The following is a 16,796-nucleotide window of genomic DNA, read 5'->3' as shown; positions in this document are numbered from 1 at the left end:
CCCGCATGCTGTGGGTGTAGGCAAAAAAAGAAAAGAAAGAAAGAAAAAGGTTAATAACTGGTCTCAATGGAGAGACTGGATCTGGGGGAGGAGATGCTTGACCTGCCTTAACCAGGGCAGTGGTGGAGGAATGTCGAAGGGCCTTGCAGAGGGTGGGGTAGACAGAATCACGTGCAAGGGCTGCAGCCAGTGTGGACTCCGAGCTTCCTGCCCAAGTGACCAGAGAATGAAGCCACCTAAAACAGGCACTCGGAGTTTAGAGAAAGAGTGGTTTAAGGACCACGTGATGAGGACAGTTTTAGGCAGGGCTCAAAACAAACAAGAAAGCAAGTGTGCATGTTTACCAGACAGTGGACGGCAAGAGACTGGAGAGAGAGAGAGGGGCAGGTGTAATTGGGATAACTGGGTCCATCTGAGTTAGTCAGCTCCCGTGTCAGACAGGATTGCCCATGTCATCTTTGATCTAACTTGCCTGATTTTCTAGCTCAACTGGTGTTAAACGGGAAGGATTCGGAGACCTGGGTTTGAAAAAAAAATCTTGAGCCTCAGTTCTCAAACCTACAAATAAGCATCCAGGTGATTCATTAAGATAACTGTGGTTATACGTGTCTGGCACGGTTCCTGGTCCCACACGGGAACCCATCCGTGGTGGCACCCTCCGTCTCTCCCGTGGGCGCAGACACCACCACATCCCTGGTGAACACCTGATAACTCACCTGGATTCTGCAGTTCTTTGTCTCCAGCGGAGCTGTGGCAAGCCTGGGGGACACCGCGCTCTCATTTCTGATGGAGTGACAGCTGCTCCCCAGCAGCCAGAGCAGCAGAGGGGCAGAGAACAGGCTCAGGGCTGGTCAGTTTCCCCGGGGGCGTGGCCTGGCCCGCTCGGTTATTCTCCGTCTGTCAAATGAGGGGGCGGAGCAGGGTGACTCCTGAGGTCCCTTCTGTGATCTCAGTGTTCAGGGCCAGGAACGATCTTATGTTTGCTTTTAGAGTGTCAGCTAACAGATAGGTCTTTTTTTTGGATCTGAGATTGAGAAGACCGCTGTGCCTCTGCAACTTGAAATGCTTTTAATAATAAAAAATATTATGTATTCATCTAGACACACGAAGCAGTAAACACTCAGTAATGACAGAACCAACACAGGATCAGAATTGGCCCGTTTGACCTTGCAAAGCAGTACCAGTGGGCGCGGTTCACGGAACTCCTAAAGTGGATATTGATTGAGCTGTTTTGAAAGTCGAACATTCAGAACTTTTGACGCCACCATTGACCAAATCGGCCTCATTGATTCCATGGTGAACGACAGTGGTAGAACAATCGTGGGGAAGTAAACGAGGCACTGAGGACAGGACCAGAGAGGCCCCTGCAGCATGCAGTGCCACCCTCCCACACGCACAGGATCCAGACTCTTTTATCCTAAAGCCCAGGAATCCAAATTATGATTGGGGGTGTGGTGAGAAAAAAGTACATTTTGATGAAAATCCAATTAAAAGCGCGATTAATTGGGCACTTGGCTCGATGACTTTAAGGAGATGAGGATGAATCAAATAGGCTCTGTGCCCTGAAGGAATTTACAAGGGAGTGGGGGTGGGTAGGTAGGAGCAAAATAAACAACAAAGGGATGAGTCCAGGTTTCCAAGGGAAGATTAGATTGAGATCAAGGCAGATAACCTGGAAGGAATATTGGAGTTACTTGCCACTGGCTTGGACCAAGGAAACCTGAGAAGAGGCAGACCGTGAGAGATGTTCTGGTTGACACCTGCACTCCACCCCACCCTCCAATATGCTTTGCTGCCCAAAACGAAATTGGAAAACTTTGGTAAGGGGTGACTTTCCTTCGTAAATCATATTTAAATGAGACAGCTGTATTTTTCTGCTTCATGCTTAGCCAAATACTATTTAATTAACCTACTTAGACTTGTTGATTGAGGTTAATTAGACCCTAGGATTGATGTTAATTGCCATTGTAAACTGCCAAAGCTATAAGCAGTACATTTTGGATTTGGTTTAAAAAAAAAATGAGGTAGAGGTCTATTTTCTTCGCTTGCTTGCTTTTTGTCTCTCTCCCTCCTTTAAGATAAAAAGGCATCCCCCCTTCCCTAATTGTGCTGTCCTTTGTTTTTGTTGTGGTTGATGGGTGGATGGGTTACTGAAGGGTCTGTTTCCTTTTGGTCAAGAATTCTTTAGACATAGAGGCAGTCCCTTTCTCTTGATCCCCCCTTCTCTCTCCTTTCTGATTACACCCCGCCCAACACATGCACACGTGTGCACACATACGCACACATATGTGCACATAAGCATACATGCACACAAATGTACACACACAGCATGACCCCCTCCTACTTCTCTCCCAACTTGCATGGACTTTTCTCAGGCAGCTGCACACTGTTGATCCCGGGGGAGATTAAAGGAAGGTCTGTGGCAATTTGAGGAGACCTTCAATGGACTAATAAAGATTATTAACTTTTTTGTAAAACGTATGTGTATGTGGTGGTGGTGATGTCTGAGGAGGGTAAGAAAGAGGCAAGCAGGTGTAGCAAGAGAGAAAAGAGAAAAAGCAGCATTTTCGGAGCCAGAAGGTGTGAGGGACGTGATGTTTCCCCTGTTTTATCTTGGGGATAAGAGTTCAAATTCTGAAGGACAAACTCCTGTGCCAATAACGTCTCCTCTTCAGCTTTTAGGTCTTCTTTTCCAGAAACTCAGTTCAGCTAAAGCTGTCGCATCAAAGCTTCTCTGTCCTCACACTTGGAAGAGACGTAGTTACGTGTACCAAAGGCTGTGTGGATTTATACAAGATCTCTAAATATGTAGGTAATTTGGCCCTGAGCGCTGCGGGCAGTGAGCTGCTCTAGGGGGCATTTTGATGCGCCACTGCCCACGGGCTTCACGGGATCCAGCTCCTGCCACCGCCTCCCTTTCTCTCGGTAAGTGACGGTTCTCTGCCACCCCTCACCCTCACCCACACCCGAGCTCTGACTCCATGGGTAGGATGGGTCTAAGTCCCCTCTAATCCCTGGATTGAGGTGGGCACGTCTGGCAGACACATCAATAACAAACTAGCAACGAAGATGGCAGACAAATCTCCATCTGTTCTCTTTCTCTTATGAGGTGGACTTGAACTTCAGGAACGCTGTAGTTGTGAGACTAGAAACTAGATCACAAAACTGGGCAGCATGGACTTTCCTAGACTGGGAGACAAAAGGCATGCTTTTGTGTATGCGTATTTATGTGTTTGTGTCTGTTGAAGTGTCTTTTTTTTTTTTTTTAATAACTTGATGAGTTTGGAGATATACATCCATGAACCATGACTGCAAACTATGCTGTACACATACAGATCACCTCTAAAGGTTTCCTCCCACCTCATCCTCTTTATTTACTATTATTATGTGATAAGAACACAACATAAGATCTACCCTCTTAGCAAACATTTAAGTATACAATACAGTATTGTTAACAATGGGCTCTATGTACTGTACACAGTAGAGCTTGTTTATCTTGTGTAACTGGAACTCTGTACCCTTTGACTAGTACCTTCCCCTCTCCCCTCCCTCTGGCCCCTGGTAACCACCATTCTGCTTCTATGCATTTGACTATTTTAGATTTCACAAAAGGTGATATCACGTACTGTTTGTCCTTCTGTGACTGACTTATTTCACTTAACATAACGTGCTCTAGGTTAATCTGTGTTGTTGCAAACGGCAGGCTTTCCTTTTTTAAGGCTGAATAATATTTTATTGTGTGTAGAGACCACATTTTCTTTATTCATTTACCCGTCAGTGGACAATGCGGTGGCGTCCATGTCTGGGCTACTGTGAATAGCTAACATCGAACGCTTGGGAAAATGAATAGAATCTTAGCATCTCATCTTGTTCTGTTACCCATCTCCCTTTTCTTCCACAGCCCACTGGCTCTTCTGCTTGTATGTGTTTTCTTAATGATCAAAAATTCTTGTGATTTTCTGGTTAATATTAAGGTCCCTTGGGTAATTCTACATTGGAGTTTAGACTACATTTGGCCAAGATTATACATCTTAAAACTCTCAGTGAGGCGAGATTCAGTTTGTCTCAAAGAATCCAGCATGAACATTTTCATTTGGTTTCTGCAGAAGGTTTAATTTTTATAATATTTTCTAAATTGAAAGGATAATCATGTTTAAAAATGCATTTTTTTCTACTTAGAGTGGCCTTACCTGTGTCTTTTACTAATACAGATGTGTATGATGACAGCATCAGTTTAAAAATATTCTGAGTGTAATAATAATCTTTACAATCTTAATGGCTTAATAATCATGCCAATTCTCCTTTTTCAAATAAACAAGATTGAGATTGATGTTTGAACAACATATAAAAGAGCTCGTTTATTTCAGTGTATGATTTAATAATTTAAGTTTTAAAACTGTATTTTTGTCTCTATCATCTTTGCAAAGTTGCTTCCTACTGTTAAGAGAAGTGGTATAAGTATTTTTGTATTTATTCAATAAACATTTTTAATGTCATTATTATATGCCAGGCCCTATGCTAGGTGCTGGGGCTTCAGAGATAAGATATAGTGTCTGGTCTCAGGAAACTCACAGGTTACAGCAGGGAATGGTCAGGGTCATGACAGACTCCTTGGCTACAGGGCAGGGGCTCCAACTATGGCTAGAGTTCTGGCGAGTGGAAAAGCTTCCTGGAGATGATAACTCTAGAGATGATTCTTGAGTAATGAGTGGAAATTAGTCAAGTTAGGGTTCAGGGTTTGCTTCCAGGAGATACTGAGGATATTTTTAACCCAAATAATGTATACATTATTCTTAGGTTTTCACGCCTTGCTACGCGTGTATAGGAAAGTTCTGGAATTGTAAGATCCACGTATTTATAATTTATTTTTTATCTACTTCCCCAAACCACTTACATGGATGATGATGATGTGTGTGTGTGTGTATGTGTGTACATTTACACACACTAGGAATATATGAATGAAAACTAAACACCACAGAGTGAGAAGGGGGAGTGAAATTAAAATTGTAGGCTAAGTTTTATAATTCAGTACTAAATATACCTTTAATTACCACTATGCCAAGATATAGATGTGTTTGTTTTTTTGTGTGTGTGGTACGCGGGCCTCTCACTGTTGTGGCCTCTCCCGTTGCGGAGCACAGGCTCCGGACGCGTAGGCTCAGCGGCCATGGCTCATGGGCCTAGCCGCTCCACGGCATGTGGGATCCTCCCGGACCGGGACACGAACCCGTGTCCCCTGCATCGGCAGGCGGACTCTCAACCACTGCGCCACCGGGGAAGCCCATAGATGTGTTTTATACTTCTATTTGCCTAATAAAATAATTAGGTGGAACAGACTAGCTCTTGGTACTAAATTCGAAAAGGAATATATTGTGTTGATCTCTATGTAAGGGACTTCAAGCGATTCTTTTTTGAAATAGTCTTTGTTTCCATGGGCTTCTAGCAACACTGAGAAGATTTCAAGCCTGTATTCTTTGGCAAGTGCCTGGAAGGCAGAGCTTCTACTGCTGATTGAAGGGATATCCTAATTCATCAGACACTAGATACACAGGTAGCAAGGCTGACATTTCTTTGTGAAGGCTAAGGAGCCCTAGCTGAATACTTCCTTGTTGAGAAAGCCATTCTCACCCCAGCATGAAGCTTGGCTTGGGCCACACTTTCCTGATGTACAGTTTTGGATCTGCCTTGGTTTAAACCCCACTGTTCCACGCCATAAATCACGGACAAGATGACTGGGGCCTGGAGAACATCAAAGGGGCTGGTATTGCCAGTTGATCAGCCTGACCATGGAAGAACCTTGCCATGATTCCTGTGGAACAGTTGATCTCGAGTACCCCTGCCTCCCTATACTGGGAATTAGCTATGCAATCTACCACAAAGGAACTAAACTATCCTCTAGGGTAGAGTTATTTAATATCTTTAATTTGAACAATGAAGATGGTTTGCCCCAAATCATGATTTTTGATTCCAGCATTATTTTTGAGTTATTCTTATGGATGATCCATTTTTTTGGAGAAAAAAATGTTCACAGTAAGTCATGTCTCTAATCCATCTAAAAGCTACATCAAATTATTTAGACACGGAGAAAGAAGGGAGCTGGAAAACAGTCTTATTTCACTCCATTGGGATTAAGATTGGATCTTTGAGAAAATTATTTCTGTCCTCTCAGATTGTTAGACTATTATTGTGTTATTATTGTTAGAATAGATTATGACTAAGGCTTTGAAGGGGCAGCAATAGCTGACAGTCTCTACCAGGATCAGACAATCTGACTCATGGACAATTTCCATCTGTAGAACCAGAAGCTTATAATAGAGCTAATACGATGACATGCTGGATGGAGAGGAGAGGACACGTCGGATGTCTGGAAGGATTGCTTGTGTGTCTTAGGTATAAGATAAAAATATGAACATATCTCACTCTTGTAAAACACTTCTGTTACTGGGGGCTTTAACATACATCAGTGCTTTTGATTTTCACAGCAATCTTATGGAGCACAGGAGGGCAATAGGATTATCCTTGCTTTACCTATGATGGAACCGAGATGAAACTCTGAGAAGTTAAATGATATATTCATGATGACAGGGGAAATACGTAGCAAACTTGGGATTTGGACTTGGGTTTTCTGACTCCAAATCTAATGTTCTTTCTACTATATTTAAACTGCAATTCATTTCAAAGAAAGCTAATATAAAGTTTGGATGAATTCAGAAGTCAGTTAATAGAAATTATGTACCTAAATGTTAAATTATGAATCATTGTGCAATATTCACCAACTGTAGCACGAGCGCAAGTTAAGATTAAACAAAATAGGAACGTAGTAGTTTAAGTGTCTTCCCGGGTAAAATAAGTGTAATTAGATATTGACCTCTTTTGTGATGGGAGAGAGTATTTGTTGAGATGCTCTTACGTCCTTGGGAACAATGAAAAGCTTTAGAGAACAGTTCAGAAATTCTGCTCAATTACAACAGCTGTCCAGTTCTTTCTGCTTCAGGAAACATGGTACCCAATGTTGTGATCTCAAGCAGTATGTGCATAGGGTTGTGGTGGTCATAAAAGACATGGAAATAAGTCTCTTTGGTGGCCTTCTAGTTTAGATTCTTTGTGTCTTCCTTCCATTCCAACAACTCTGGGAATGCTTAATGATATCACTGAACTTCAACAACCACCAAAGCTGTGCCCCAGAGGGACAAAGTATGCTCTGTTCCTGAAAACATTTCGAGACATCCCTGTACAAATGTGTGATGAGCTGACAGAAGAAAACCTCCGCCCTCTTATCAGAGGCTCCCCCTCCCTTCCACAGACTTCACTTGGATATCATCTGTGTTCTCAACTGGTGTCAAAACCCACAAGCCTTTTATTTGTCTGTCTGGATTGTTGATTCTTGCTCAGCATCACAGAAAGACTTTCTCCCTTGCGCTTCGCCTCTCGCCCTCCCTTTCCCTGTTAAGAGCTGTCACTACTTCAGTAACTACAAGCAACAGATCATTTTATACTTCAATCCATAAATAAACATTTCTTCCTTTGAACTTCATTAAATTTGGATGTGTTTTCATTTTGAAACAATCTGGCATCCCTATCATTGAGACATACAAAACTATAAAACTAGCAATTAATTTTTGTCTTTAGGAGTACTGGTGGTCCAGAAACTGTGAGTTTATGCCAACAAAAGCAAATGCAAACCTCAAACATGTAAACATAACACTTATATAAGAAAATCACAAAGTGTCATGCTCAGTAGCTAAAGGAGATTATATGAAACTTGTTCCTGATGGTGTCCATCAAAATTCCCAGCTTGCTTAAAGAATACTGAAGTGGGAATTCTATTCCCTAAAACATTATTCATCTGAATAAAATAACGGTCCAATGAAAACCTAAAAATTAAGTTATAATTTGGCTGATCATGAAAATATTGATAATATTTACTAGCAAATAGCTTTCTACTAATTGTAATACATTAAAGATCTGAGTGTTTACTAGATACAAAGCAAAGCACTGTACCAGATCCTACAAGGAAGTTATGACAGTTTCTTCTTTCAAAGAGAATATAAACTAGTGAAGGAGAAGACACCCAACCAAAAACAATTACCTATTGACTGTAATGCTAGCTTCCTGGAGACAGAGTGGCTTCTGAAGCTGGGTCGTTGCAGCTTCTGCCTTGGTGTCTTGGATTGCTCACTCTGGGGGAGACAGCCTTCTGCTGGGAGAACACTGTCAGCCCTCTAGGGAGGGCCATGTGGGAATCACCGAGGCCCCTTGCCACAGTCAGCTGGGTGAGTGGGCCATGTCACAAGTCACTCCATCCTAGTAGAGTCTTGAGATCCCTGTGACCCTGGTCAACACCTGCTGCAACCTCAGGGGGAGACTCTGAGCCAGGACCCCCAGATGAGCTGCTCCTGAATTCCTGATCCACAGAAACTGTGAAGGCACTTAGCAATTATTCTTGTTTTCAGCAAGCACGTTTTGGGGGTAATTTTTTATCCAACAAGAGCTAACACTGATATCTAGTATGTGGTAGGTGCTATTTTGAGGGTCAAAATGGTGATCAAAATGGGCAATGTCTGTGACCACCCCCTCAAGCTTATAACGTATCAAGGAGATAATCAATTAATGAGTAAACATGGGGGAGAATTCTGGGACAATGGCAGAGTAGGAAGCACCAGGAATCTGCCTCCCCACCTAAACAACAATTGCACTGGCGGAATCTGTCTGATGTAACCATTCTGGAACTCTGGAATGTGCTGAAGGCTTGTAGCTTCCAGGGGGGAGACTTGGTTGGCAAATTGAGGTTGATTTTGATCAGTTTCAACTCTTAGCACAGTAGTAGCTACCAGTGCCTCACCACTAGCCACACAGCAGGCAGCTGTACATGTGCTCCTCCTGGAGCATCTTGAACATAGCTTGTGGGAACCAGGGTGGACAAAAAGGACCCTGCCCTCCAAACAGCAAGGATCTGTGCTCTGATGTCTGACTGCTGCTTCTGATCAGGGGTGCAAAGAGCCATGGTTGTTGCATCTCCCCAATTGTTGCAAGCCCCTCCCTCTCTGGCTGAAGTGAGTTCCAGAGGGATTTAAAGGGCTGTTGCCCTTCTCCTTCCCCCTCCTTTCATTTTTTCCTTTTTCCCCTTTTGGAAGCCAGACATTAAAGACTAGGGCATTAAAAAACAACCACATATATGGGGAAAGTTAGAAAGTGACTGCACATGCCCAGGGAAAGTCTCAGAAAAGACCAGAGATAACCTTAAGTTTATACCTCAAGTTGATCCTTGATGCAAAGACAGACTCTGGAAAAACCCAAACAAACAAATAGACAAACAACAACAACAAAAACCTAAAAAAAGAACAAAATCAGCAAACCCTGGGGAAGGGGGGAGAATCTGATTTCCAGAGTTACCACATTAGAGTCAAATGTACAGTGTTCAACAAAAAAGTTACAAGGTGTACAAAGAAACAGGGAAGTATGGCCCATTCAAAGGAAAAAATAAATCAACAGAAACTCCCTGAAGGGCCTAATGACAGATATACCAGACAAAGACTTTAAACAAATGTCTTAAAGGTGCTCAAGGAGCTAAAGGAAGATGTGGAGAAAGCCAAGAAAATAATGTGTGAACAAAATGGAGATATCAAGAAACAGATAGAAAACCTAAAAAGAAACCAAAAAGGTATTCTGGAGCTGAAAAGGGCAATAGCTAAAATGAACAGTTCACTAGAGAGATTCAACTGTAGATTTGAGCAGGCAGAGGAAAGAATTGGTGAGCTAGCATATAGGACAATGAAAGTTATTGAGTCTCAGGAACAGAGAGAAAAAAGATTGAAGAAAAGTGAACTGAGTCTAGGATATCATCAGATGTACAAACATATGCATTGTGAGAGTCCCAGAAGGATAAGAGAGAGAGAGAGAAAGGTGAGGAGAGAATATTTGAAGAAATATTGGCTAAAAACTTCCCCAATTTTATGAAAGACATGAATATAAATATCCAACTAGCTCAATGGACTCCAAGTGAGATGAACTCAAAGAGAACTACGGTGAGACACATTATAATCAAATTTTCAAAAGCAAAGAGAGAATATTGAAACCAGCAAGATAGAAGCCAATCATCCCATGCAAGTGATCCTCAGCAAGATTATCAGCAGATTTCTCCTCAGAAACTTTGGAGACCAGAAGACTGTGGGATGATATATTAAAAGGGCTAAAAGAAAAAAACCTGTCAATCAAGAATCCTATATCAGGCAAGACTGTCCTTCAGAAGTGAGGAAGAAATTAAGACATTCCTGGATTAAAGAAAAGTTTTACAAGATGAAAGAATTATGGGGATGGATGGTGGTGACTGTCATGATAATATGAATGTATTTAATACCACTGAACTGTACACTTAAAGTGGTTAAGATGGTAAATGTTAAGTTCTGTGTATTTTACCACAATAAAAGAAAAGAAAAAAAGAATAGAGTAAATATGATGGGGCCATACATAATATTTTGACCAACAATTAAGACTGAATGTGAGACATTTCAAATGAATTGTAGTTATAAAGCTATAGGGGTCAAGAGAAGATGAAGGTGACTGCTTGACTTGAGGAGTTGGAGAACAGCTCCCAGGAGAGGTGGGCTTGAGGGGGCTTGGAGGGAAGGGCACATGTGATTTAGATAGGCTGAGCACAGGAGGAAGGGCACGCCAGGTAGAAGGAGAAAAATAAGCAAAGACAGCACGGTGGGAACTGCCACCATACTTGCGATGTGGCAAATGAATCAGCTGAGGCAGAATCAGGGACAGAAGCATCAGGACTTGTAAGAGAGACTTGCTGCCTGCCTAAGAAGGTCAGATTTGCACCCTGGGCAACAGAAATCACTGGAGATTTTTGAGTTGGTGCATGGCGGTACAAGATTTTAAAATTGGCTTACCACTTCCAGGAGTATTTATTAATCAACTGCTCTACGTCTGCCACTCTTGCTAGGCATTTTGTGAGACCAAATTAATAATGAACCACCCTTGCCCTCAGGGGATGTATTCTCACCGGAGATATAAAATACATTTAACATGAGCAGTGGAAATCAGTATCTCTCTGCTTAAAACGAGAAGGGAGCAACAACTCAGAGGGTCAGTGTAGTTCATGGTAATAACAAATGTTTATATTGTGCCTACTATGTGCTAAAGATTATTCCAGGGCTTTGCATGTACTAGTTCAGTTAATACAACACCTACATGACGTAGGTACCATTAGTATCCCTATTTTACAGATGAGAAAACAGATACATGGAGAGTTAAGCAACCCACCCAACATCTGAACCAGTTGAGTAGATGAAAGGATTAAATCCAGACAGTCTGGATCCTAGGCTCTTACTAACACTACTGCCCCTCAAATAGTAGGTTAGACCTATTGATGACCGGAATATACCAACCTATTAACTTGCTTATATCCCCCTTCATTAACCTGTTTAATTTGTAGTCAGTATAAACTGTTAGTCATTATCCAGTTTGAGAGAGTAAACCTTATATCAACTTTGCTGGACTCTTGTTTCACTGGGTAAAATGCTACTGTAATTGCTTTGGAACACACTAGAAGTTGACTTAAACATAGACTGTTTCTTTTAGTGATACATTGCACACCTATTCTTTTTTCTTTTTCTTTTCACATCTTTATTGGAGTATAAATGCTTTACAATGGTGTGTTAGTTTCTGCTGTACAACAAAGTAAATCAGCTATATGTATACATATATCCCCATATCCCCTCCCTCTTGAGATTCCCTCCCACCCTCCCTATCCCATCCCTCTAGGTCGTCACAAAGCATCGAGTTGATATGCTTGTGCTATGAGGCTGCTTCCCACTAGCTCTCTATTTTACGTTTGGTAGTGTATATATGTCCATGCCACTCTCTCACTTTGTCCCAGCTTCCCTTCACCCCCGTGCCCTCAAGTCTGTTCTCTACGTCTGTGTCTTGATTCCTGCCCTGCCATTAGGTTCATCAGTACTGCTTTTTAAAATTCCATATATATGTATTAGCATAGGGTATTTGTTTTTCTCTTTCTGACTTACTTCACTCTGTATGACAGATTCTAGGTCTAGCCACCTCACTACAAATAACTCAGTTTCATTCCCTTTTATGGCTGAGTAATATTCCATTGTATATATGTGCCACATCTTCTTTATCCATTCATCTGTTGATAGACATTTAGGTTGCTTCCATGTCCTGGCTATTGCAAATAGAGCTGCAGTGAACATTTTGGTACATGACTCTTTTTGAATTATGGTTTTCTCAGGGTATATGCCCAGTAGTGGGATTGCTGGGTCGTATGGCAGTTCTATTTTTAGTTTTTTAAGGAACCTCCATACTGTTCTCCATAGTGGCTGTATCAATTTACATTCCCACCAACAGTGCAAGAGGGTTCCCTTTTCTCCACACCCTCTCCAGCATTTATTGTTTGTAGATATTTTGATGATGGCCATTCTGGCGGGTGTGAGGCGATACCTCACTGTGGTTTTGACTTGCATTTCTCTAATGATTAGTGATGTTGAGCATCCTTTCATGTGTTTGTTGGCCATCTGTATGTCTTTGGAGAAATGTCTATTTAGGTCTTCTGTCCATTTTTGGATTGGGTTGTTTGTTTTTGTGATATTGAGCTGCATGAGCTGCTTGTATATTTTGGAGATTAATCCTTTGTCAGTTGCTTCATTTGCAAATATTTTTTCCCATTCTGAGGGTTGTCCTTTCGTCTTGTTTATGGTTTCCTTTGCTGTGCAAAAGCTTTTAAGTTTCATAATTATTTTCTTTAACATCTTATTTGGAGTACAATTTCTTTACAATGGTGTATTAGTTTCTGCTTTATAACAAAGTGAATCAGTTATACATATACATATATCCCCATATCTCCTCCGTCTTGCGTCGCCCTCCCACCCTCCCTATCCCACCCCTCTAGGTGGTCACAAAGCACCGAGCTGATCTCCCTGTGCTATGCGGCTGCTTCCCACTAGCTATCTGTTTTACATTTGGTAGTGTATATATGTCCATGCCACTCTCGCACTTCGTCCCAGATTACCTGTCCCCCTCCCTGTGTCCTCAAGTCCATTCTGTACATCTGCGTCTTTATTCCATAATTATTTTTTAAAAACAGTAAGCATTGTGATGGCACTCACAGTGCAGCAGCATTGACAGCGTATATAGAATACACACGGTACGTGGACAAAGCACGGACCCAGGAGTCAGAACCCTGAGTTCTAGTTTCTGTCTTGTTGGTGGTGTGACCCTGGGAAAGTCACCTTCCTGACCCTGGTTCTGCATGGAGGGGCTCACAGGGCCTGCTGATCCCAGTTCCCAGGTGAAGAAGATAAAGATGTGAACACTCCAAGAAAACCATGAACTTGGGCTGGGAACTTAATTCCCTGTAAAAAGGATCCCCTGTGAAGAGGAGAAAATTCCCTTTTTCACAGGCTTGTTTGGAGGATTCAGTGGATATTAGTTGTGAAACGCAATTGCTGAATAAACATTAGGTACACCTAGACGATCAAATGTTAGACACATGTAAAGTAGTAGTATTTTTACTTTTCTTGGTTGTATCTCACAATTCTCTGAAGTTTCCAGGCTGAACTGGGAAAGTTCTGGAATACCACAGTAGGGCTTGTCTAGTGTTTTCTTTCCACCAACTTGTTTTGAAAGCAGAAGTACTGGAAATATTGCATAAAAACCCAGGCTGGCTAGATTTCAAGCCCTATTTCTAGACCAGAGTGGTTTGGATCTGGTTGAATAAGATTCTGAGCATTTGGATTTGGAGACAAAACTGAACCTCAGCAAACTGAGAAATGACAAACAAACTGAAAATTTGCAAATTATGGGACGGTTTAGGGGCTATGGGCAAACGTCCATTAGCAGCTAAATGCAATTATCAAGCATGTTTTTAGACTATGTCCAAAGGGCCAGTTTTTGTTTTCAGTTGTTCTCTTTTGAAGTGAAATTCCTGCTTGCCTAGGACTTGGCAGCCATAGTCATTAGAAGAACAGCATATTGTGGTCAGTTCCCTGTTAAATTTTTGCTTAAAGATCATTACATTGGCAATGACTAGTTTGTGCTCACTTTACAATTCTTTTTCAAAAGTTATAATAATTACTGGACTAATGACAATCTTGTTTCCTTATAATTGTTGTGTGAGATTATTACATGAATTAACAAGTAATCATAATTATGTGTAATGATAAAATTATCTTGTAAAAGTTCCATTGAGTCCGTTTTCTGTACCAGACAATGTTGAATGCCGAGGGTGGAAGTGAACGAGACCTGGGCCCTGGTGCTTTGTAGGAGAGGCAGACAAGCTGGCGGCCAATGGTGATGCAGTGGAATGTGCTCAGTGGTCCAGATGCCGCTCCACCTGTGGTGAAGATGGAGGTGGTCATTTAGCATCAGTGAAGTGCCACGAGCTTCAGTGCATCTTCTCTGTGCTATTCCCAACTCTTGCACTGTAACTCTGTCCTGCAGATGAGGGAACCAAGGCTCACAGAAGTAACACGCAAAACTGCACGTGAATCCGTGTGTGTCTGTCCCCAACTTTTCCCATTTGCTGTGCTTCAAAGGTGCTCCTGGGTACCCCTGGCTGCCTCTTTATATGGAAACCATGAAAAAGCTGGGCTGCTCACTTGGAAGACCCATCCAGGGCTTGGTAAGGGGTGTGGATTCTTCTTGCACAAAATGATGCCCCTGGGGTAGGGGGAGGTGGGGAGAGTTTCCATTTCCATTTATCCCGGCAGGGGCAGCCCCGGCTTCTCCAGCTGCCACTGTGTGTCCAGGAGGAAAAGCTCCGCACCAGCGGCCACCTCTGTCCTGCTCAGTCGTCGCAGGAAAGTAACATGTTACACGGTGCCGTGAATTTTTAATGACTTGAACTTGAAAAGTAGTTTCAGAAGGTGAGCAAACTACTACGTTAATTGAGCCCTGCCGCTCAGCCTTCCTCTCCCAATGTAGTTTTCAAGGAAATATGGCTGAAATATCAGTTGTCAGACGATGAATATTTTAAAGAAAATTCTATTATGCATCCAAGGTTCACTCAGCTTGCTAATGAGAGTAATGAGGACAGTTACTTTTCGGGAAAGGAAGTGAGATCATTCTTGCCACTTACCGGGGGCTGGTTTGACAGGCATCTGCTCTGAGCACAGGGCTATGCCTGGGGTAATCACAGCCGCTTGTTGTAACCTCACCCGGTAGGAAAAGCCCCACCGTAACAATGGTTGGGAGCTCTGTCTGTGGCAGAGAGCTGGCTGCAAACTGTTTTTATTCTTGCTGATCGTTGAGGTAGAAGCCACCACCTGATGAATATTCAACGGGTGAAGTTAAAAAAAAGAGAACATCTCTGCTCTCCTGCAAAACCCTCTGTGGCCCAAACTGAAAGAAATTCCAAAGGCAGGAGAGGAAAACCAGGCGCATCACCTTCCTCCTCGACAAGACTGCTCTCCACGGATGCTGGGAAAGTTCTGACCCAGGGAAGGTAAGGGAAAAGGAATACATTTTCAAATTATCTCAGAGAAGTAGCCAGAGAGAAAAGACTCTAACCTTGAAATTAAGAGAATATGAAAAGTGAGCCAGGTGTATCCCTATTACGGTTGCTACCTGTGATCCAGTAAAGGATGTCTGGCTTTTACCTTGAGTTTGGGATGGAGGTTTGGGCACAAAAGGGAGAAAGAGGACCGCATTGTGTTCCTGCAGGGAATGCAGCATTGCTTGGAGTCAATAAATAGCACACGACACATTTTTACAAAGGAGAAAGACAGGAAGGAATTCTTTCTCCATGAGCTGTGTTAAGAAGTCCGTTTTGCAAGTCATGCAACTCTTACTTGTCAGGCTACAATGGAAGTAGTGGGTATTTTTGCCTGTGCTGTTGCAGCAGGATTTGCTGAACCGCGTGGTTGCAGAGTGACCATAACCCATCTCGGACAAAAGGGTGAAGTCGACACCGTCTGCGTCTCTCACTGTCCTGCCTGTGCTGGTCTCTGTTCCCCATGCCATTCTCATGGCTGTCCCCAGCTCATCCCCTGTCATCATGGCAGCTCCCACGAGTTACTACCCAGTGATGGTTTGCTTATTGTGAAAGCAGCATCAAGAGGGATGAACAACAAGGTCCTACTGTAGAGCACAGGGAACCATAGTCAATATCCTGTGATAAACCACAATGGAAAAGAACATGTATGTGTGTGTATATATATATATATATATATATATGAATCACTTTGCTGTACAGCAGAAACTAACACAACATTGTAAACCAACTACACTGCAGTAAAATAAATTTAAAAAAAAAGGAACTGAGAAGCCAGACACCCATTGAGGAAGAGTATAGAATATTCTTGATAATAAAAACTGCAGAAGGACTTCCCTGGCAGTCCAGTGGTTGAGTCCATGCTCCCACTGTAGGGGGCACAGGTTCGATCCCTGGTCAGGGAACTAAGATCCCGCATGCCACTTGGCACGGCCAAAAAAACAGAACAAAACAAAACAAAAAACCCAACTGCATGGATACTGTGCTCTCTAGATACCTGGTATTATTAGGCATACTATAGCTTGTTGAATCTGTACTGGGACACAATGGCCTATGTAGAATCTTCTTCATTTTACAAATAAGGTAAATGGAGCTCAGAGAGCTTAAGTGTTTTGGCTGAAATCACACAGCTTTAAATGGAGCAGCTGGGGTTTGAACCCAGGCCAGTATCACCCCACAATCTGTGCTCCCCCTTTTCTCTTTCTAGGAGGAGAAGGAGGTAGACCGGTCTTAGGGTGAGGGGCTCTGGCCAGCTTCTCTGGGCAGGTGGGGAGTTAGAAGA

Source organism: Monodon monoceros, unplaced genomic scaffold (assembly GCF_005190385.1).
Source record: "Monodon monoceros isolate NGI ecotype Baffin Bay Population unplaced genomic scaffold, NGI_Narwhal_1 Super_Scaffold_21, whole genome shotgun sequence".
NCBI classification, from domain to species: Eukaryota; Metazoa; Chordata; class Mammalia; order Artiodactyla; family Monodontidae; genus Monodon; species Monodon monoceros.
The sequence above is the reverse complement of the archived record's forward strand: the minus strand, read 5'-3'. Positions refer to the sequence as shown.